General features: G+C 39.0%; 1 long non-coding RNA gene across 1 annotated transcript in view; it reads left to right on the top strand.

Annotated features, from left to right (window-relative positions):
- LOC125577271 overlaps positions 1-424 on the top strand; it is a 777-nt gene extending 353 nt beyond the window's left edge. The window contains exon 2 of the long non-coding RNA XR_007315635.1: positions 1-424. This exon is cut by the window's left edge and continues 15 nt beyond it. This is a non-coding gene — a long non-coding RNA (uncharacterized LOC125577271).
- The last annotated feature ends 6,645 nt before the right edge of the window (positions 425-7,069 follow it).

Below are 7,069 nucleotides of genomic sequence, written 5' to 3'. Positions count from 1 at the left end.
ATTCCAAGTTGTTGGATCACGTCTAGTGAACTCACCGCTCATTGGAAGCATGAATATTTCATCCGACCAAATTCACCTGTGTCCATAAACAAGAGTATCCACGTGTACACTCACTACGGGGACAAGTTTTTCCATCCATATGTACATTGGGGGGATAAATCATTAGAAGCAGAGATGAGAAAACTGAAGCTTGAGTATGAGAAGCTTGGTTTTCATTTGAAACTTGAGTATGAAACTGGATTTGTATAACTGCTTTTCATTTCATATAATCTACAATGTACATTAGGATAGTGTACACATGGATAAGTAGATAACGAAACCTATGTACACTAATCATTTATACCAAATACATTAAGATAGTATTAGTGTACACATGGATAACAAGACGTATGTACACTACTTAATTATACAAATTTACAATGTACATGAGGATATTTTACACGCCGGCTACAACTTTAGCATGAGATATGTATATACAACTTGGCTTTATAATATATTGATACAACTCATAATCCAGTGTCTTGGGTCAGCACGTGTCTTGGAACGAAGCTGCGACGTAAAGCCCATGTCTTGGGCATTTTAGCAAACAAATGGTCTTCTTCAAAGAATTCTCTTTCACTTTTTTGTGTGTGTTTGTTTGTGTACTTGACATCGCTTTATAGATTTCAAGTTGTTCCATATATTATTGTACACAACACATATCTGCTTCCATTTTTGATGTACACATTGAATTTGCAATTTTGTAAGTTACCATTATAATTTTGAAGTTTAGACGAAGCTTATAACATGTTAGAGTCTTGTGTACATAATTTTATTTAGTTTTAAAAATGTGTACACATGTACACTATAACTTCTTACGGGTAAATAGAACAATTTACCAAAACAAGACCCATGTTGGCCATTTACAAAAAAAAATCTCACTGTCCCATACTCTCCAACCCTCTTCTTTCTCCTCCCTATACTCCATCATCGGTAGCACAGTCATCTGCAACCAAAAGTACACACAGTCATCTGCAACCAAAAGTACACATCGGTAGCATAGTCATCTGCAACCAAAAAAACAAAATCAATAAACATCTCAGATTGTGTATACATGTACAACACAAACATAATTTACGCTCATGTTATTTAAAAAATACCTACATTTCAGAACTTGTACACAAGTACAACTACATTAACCATTGTACACATGTACACCATATATTCAAATGTACAACCTACAACTAGTGTACACATGTTCACCTACTAACCTGAGGATCATGCTCAGCATCTAACACGTCGACCAATAACACAAAATACTCATTCCTCTCATTAACTGTTTCCTCCTCCGGTTTTGCGGCCTCTGGAAAACAACAACAAACTTAGCAAAATCGAGAACAAATTGAAAATGTTCCTTAAACCCAAGCCCTAAATCTGCGCAGATCGAGAAACAAAAAAAAAATCACCTTTTGCTTTCTCCTTTGCTGCTCGCTTCTTTCTCGATGTCATGATGTTTTTCGCCAGTCTCCACCATGTAAAAGTCATGGTGGCGCCTCTGGAACACGACCACCCGCTTCTCGAAGCGACTAAACCGAGCAGAAGAAAACATAAAACCTCACTCACCATCGTCTACAGCTTTTCCCGCTCGCTTCCGCTTTGCCGTCATCGCCTTTCGTTTCCATTAAATATCCCTGTCGTCTCTCCTCCGTAGTTTGCCGTCAGGTATATCGTCGATGATTGAGAAATTAGGTCTAGCAGTTGGGGAAAGTAAAAGATTACGTGTTTAACTTTTCACGGGCCCAAACTCATTTAATAAACCAACCATACTGCTCCAAAAAATCCACCAATCAGATACTAGTTTTTTAAAAATTTAAAATCTCAAACGAGAGTAACCAGAGCAATTTGGTCTTTTACCCACATGTCCCTGGCTGGTTTTGCTTTTTAGAGGACAAACCTGACTTTCACCATCACAAAGTGTGTTAGTAGCAATAAGTGCTCTTCTGTGTAATAAAAACACAAAACTGCCTATTTGTGTTATAAACTCTAATTTGTATCTCTCTCTCTCCATATCTTCTTCTTTTTTTTTCTTTTTTCTTTACTATTATATTAAATTAAGCAACCCAAAAGATTGGGTTCGAAATAGTACAGACGTCGACGGAGAAACAGTCGGAAACCTAAAAACCATAGCTAAGGCAAAAGAAACAAACAAGAATATCACAGATCTAGAACCAAATCTAAGCCATAAGAGCTAGTCTTCAGTGTCAGAGCCATCCTCGGAGGCATCCTGCGGCCCCGAACGTTGAGATCTAGAAGAAACCCAACTCTCAAAATCATTCTCCGCCAAGCCCGCTCACACCTCGCCGTCCCACACGACTTTTGATTATCATGCACAAACCCTAATTCCTCCGGCCAAGAGCAAGCTTCCGCATCTAAGAGAGACCGCTCTCGGAGAACCGCCATCTCCAAGACGGACTCGTCGACCACCAAAAGCCCCCCGCAGTGACGGCGCAGAGAGAAACCCTAGTCCCGATAGATAACTTGCAAGAATTTGGTGTGCCTCTGCCAACCTCTAGGAGATCGACAACCTTCTCTCGACGACCTACCAGAACCTCAGCTTCTTCATGGCGGACCACCGTTTCGTCGGTGGTCGGAGCTCCTGGTCGGAGCTCCTCCCCAAACGAGATCTACTTTTGGAGAGTTTTGAGAGAAGCGCGTGAAAACAATCGCCGCTCAAAGGCCATATCTTCTTCTTACGTTCTTCTTCTTCCTCCTCTCTTATCATTATCTTCTTCACCATTGCTTCATCGATCCATGACTTTCCTTTGTGGTTTTTATGTTGGAGCGTCGAGACGAGACAACCAGAACGGAGCCACCGTCTCACCATCACCGTGCTGTCCACACCATCATTAACCGTGAGCCTCTAGAGACAGCTCATGCCATCGGAGCTCGAGATCCACCATCACGATTCAAGCCGTGAAGGTTGGGTGCAGTTTTATTTGTTTCTTGTGTCACAAGCTATATCCTTGATTGATGAACCTAAGAGCTCATCTTTTTATTTACTTTTCCTCGTATTTGTGTTGTCATGTTGATCGTGTTTTGGTCCGTGTTGCATCACTGACGGAGCCACATCACGGGACCACTGCCATGGCCGCTTGCCGTTGATCACATTCCGGTCCCGTGACAATTTTGGACACGAGATCTTCTGTTCCTTGTGATCACTCACGAACTTGGTTTGCTTGGGTCGGTTTCAAATCAATTATGATTTGACTCTAAACCATTGCTAAGGTGAGGGTTACTCCGTTAAATCCCGAGCTAAGCTAGTTTAGTACTACTATTATGAAAATGCTAGTTTGGAAAAATGATAGTCTTTTGGATCGAGTCTGTTTGAGAGTCTTGTTTGTTTATTATTATTTTCTTATTAAATTGGAAATATGATAATAGAAAATTCAACGGTTGACTGAATTGAATGAGCTAAGAATTGTTATATTTATTTATATATATATATTTATATAAGTCTGTTATGAGATTGTGGGGGCACAAAGATGTTGTGCTAACGATGCATTGTGTGGAGATTTCGGGACACAGAGACGTTTGTGTTATCGGCACATTGTATGGAGATTGTAGGGGTACAAAGACGTTTATACTAGCGGCACATAGGTGATTGCGGGATACAAGTGATGTTAAGAGTTTTCAAGGCTCCTAAGACAAATGTTGTAGTATAAAAGATTGTCGAACCAGTTCTGAGGGATATCAAAGCACTGAGAATGCAAGTACTCACTTAATATAAGTGCAACCAATGATTTAGATGAGTTTTAAAACTATGACTAATTAAAAGGAATAACTAAATGATACTTTCTTGACTAAGGGAAAAGAGAACTCATGGGCATAGGGATTAGACCTTGGGTGATCAAATATCGAACTAAGGATGGCAAATGATCAATCAAACTATCAACCTTAAGCCTAGACACAATTCTAAGCAAGCTCTATGTCTAGATGAATGCTCATATGCTAACATATCTCAAACATCAAATGTCTTTGGTTGAATAATATGAAAGCAATCATTACTAACAAGTCTATTAGCTATCTTAGCACCTTTAACAACAAATGTCTTTGGCAAAGTATACTAAAATCCCAGGAGAGTTGTCTCGGGCATTTCATCGAACACCTTTCGGGTGAGAAATGCCTAAGGATCAACAACTGAGTGGCCAACTCAGAAGATGCATTATGATTACTCTACTAGCAAGGAAATATGAATGATCTACACTAAAACATCCTAGCTCTAACCTAATCACCCTTAATCTCCCTAACCCATGAATTCCAAAGGTGATTACTCACTAATCTCCATGATTCCTCTTAAACCCATATTGGATTTCAGATTAATCATGTAAAGAAATAGATAAGAAATCAACACAAGAACATAACAAATCAAAACCCAAGAGATGAACTTCTCAAGAGAGTTCTTGTGTATTTCTCAATAGATCAAAAGATAAAAGATAATCTGCCTCTGGTGGCTACAAAAGATGTTTAAAACATAGGTTTTAGAAATGTAAAACGTGCATAATGAAATGACCAAAAGGCCCTTGAGAAATCATAAGTTCGAGTGAAATTGAGACGCGCAGCGACCTCGGCTCGTCGCTCCGATAAGTCGCTCCAGGCTTCGGGAGCGACCTCGCTGGGTCGCTGCGAGAGGTTGCTCCGAGAGCGATTTCTTGTCTCCGGGAACCAAGATGGCGAGCGACTTCTCCCTGTCGCTTTGGAAAGGTCGCTCCAAGCTTCGGGAGCGACCTCGCTGGGTCGCTGTGAGAGGTCGCTCCGAGAGCGAGTTGTGTGTCTCCGGACGTGAAAACGCGAGCGACTTTGTGCAGTCGCTCCAACGGGTCGCTCTGGATCGGGAGCGACCTTGGTAGGTCGCTCTGAGAGGTCGCTCCAGGGTCATCTAAGACTGTTCGAAGTAATGAGAACGCGAGCGACTTCATGGCGTCGCTTTAGGAAGGTCGCTCTGAGAAGTGGGACACAGCGACTTCGTGATGTCGCTCCGGGAGGTCGCTCCCATGCTCGGTTCGTCCAATGGTCACCTTTTCACCTCTTTTGAGCTCCAAATAACCTCATGTGGTACTCCAGTACCTAATAGAGACTCATGTATGCAAAATGCAACCTAAACATGTCTGAATCCTAATCTATATGATGAAAATGCTCATGGATGAATGAATAAAACAATGCAAATATGCAAGATATCAACAAGGATGGACTCTTGTACTAGCGGCGCATATAGCTTTATATATGTATATCTTTTAGAGGAGAATGTGGGGTGCAGAGAATATCTATGTACTATCAGTGCATTGGATGTTTGATGTGGTGTATTAGACACCGAGTTTGTTTCATGCTAGAGCTAGGTCGACATAGTTGTAGTGCTATGTACAGAGTCAGTGGTTTGCAGTTAAGTATCCCATACCTCATTGATTAACCCCCCTGTTACTCACTCCTCTTTCTTCTCCTTGCAGGTGAGCATGACGAGTAGTTGGATATGTGGATGAACTGGCGTCTTGGAATCGTTGTATTTTATTTCGGTTTTAATTAACTTTTTGATTTAATGTATTTGGTTTTAAATTATAAACTCGTTTTATTTTGGAATTATCTCACTAAAAAGTTTCACATTTTATTTGGTTTTGTAAATTGGTTTAATTTGGTATTTTTCGGTTAATAGCACGCCGTTCTAAAGAGAGGAGGAGGAGACGTGTGTTACACAAACATCAATAATAAACAAGTAAACAACCACTAAATATTTTGAAATGACTCTCTTATAAAACCGATTATAAACATAAACCGGAAAAAGTTAGCTTACAAGATGAAAACCGAACCAGACTTCCGTGGAATATACCGAATTGGTTAATTATCTAAGGTCAGAAGTAACAAGAGACTGAACAAACTGAGAGTGGGTGAGAGAAGCTGTTATCATACTTAAAGAGAGTCTGTCCAGGAGCAAGAGGTTAACCGTCGTTGACCAGGCAATCACCATAGGAGATTCGTCTGAAAACTCTCGGGTTAACCATCATGACCGAGCTGAACCAGCCACAACTCACGTGGATCTCCGCGATTCTGCAATCAGAGACACATGCAGGGGGCACATACAGTGTCAGGTACGGGGGCACGTGCCCCGACTACTTATAAATCTTTCTTAGTTACATGTGTGACCTGATAGTTTCGGTAGATCAGTTGGTCATGATGCCCCTGGTCAACACCAGCGTGTCTTGAGTTCGACACCTACTTTGTGTCCTTTTTTTTCCTTTTTGCATTATAATCAATGTGATCACACGTTTACGCTGTATCATCAACATGGCTAAATTAGTATTTTCCTACTTTTTCATTTGTTGTAATATTATTCCTTTTTTTCCCTTGTTAGCAATTTCTTTAGTCATTATTGTAATATTTGACTTTTCATAGTTTTGAAGCATATTTCCTTGTTCTAATAGTAAACATTCTCACAATTATATTCATACTAGTTAATATTAAAATAATAAATAAAACATTTTTATTTAATAACTTAGAATTTAGTTTTAAATGATATAATGACCAAAAAGTTATGTATGACACTGACATATTGTTATATAATTCGAAGACCCTTTTCTATATACTTTATGTGTAATTAATAACATTTGTAAAAAAAGTATAATAATATAAATGTATTTTATAAATTGAATAAAATTAGTGTTATTGTTGTTTTAACAGTTTATAGTTGTTTATCTGTTGTTATTAACAGTTTATATTATTTAATAATAAATTTCTTTTTTTTATAATTATATTAATTTAGTATTATTATTAATTATGTGCCTCCCTCAAATAGTTGGTCTGGCTCCGCCACTGGACACATGCGTTGAAGATTTCAACTGTATATTCAGGAAATCCGTTTGTAATTAGAAGTGGAGCCGTTGTGTCTTTAAAAACAACAATGTTGTCTTTTGAGCAATCTTGCCTGATCATGTTGTTCCCATCGTCAATACCTGAAAATGTCTCCGAAGATATTTCTTTAGGGTTCTTAAAACATAAAAACAGAGACACTAATGACTAATCTTTTAATTTATATGTGAAGCCA

The sequence above is a fragment of the Brassica napus genome, chromosome A8 (assembly GCF_020379485.1).
Source record: "Brassica napus cultivar Da-Ae chromosome A8, Da-Ae, whole genome shotgun sequence".
Classification (NCBI taxonomy): Eukaryota; Viridiplantae; Streptophyta; class Magnoliopsida; order Brassicales; family Brassicaceae; genus Brassica; species Brassica napus.
Note: the sequence above shows the minus strand (reverse complement) of the source record. Positions and strands in the feature narration are given on the sequence as shown.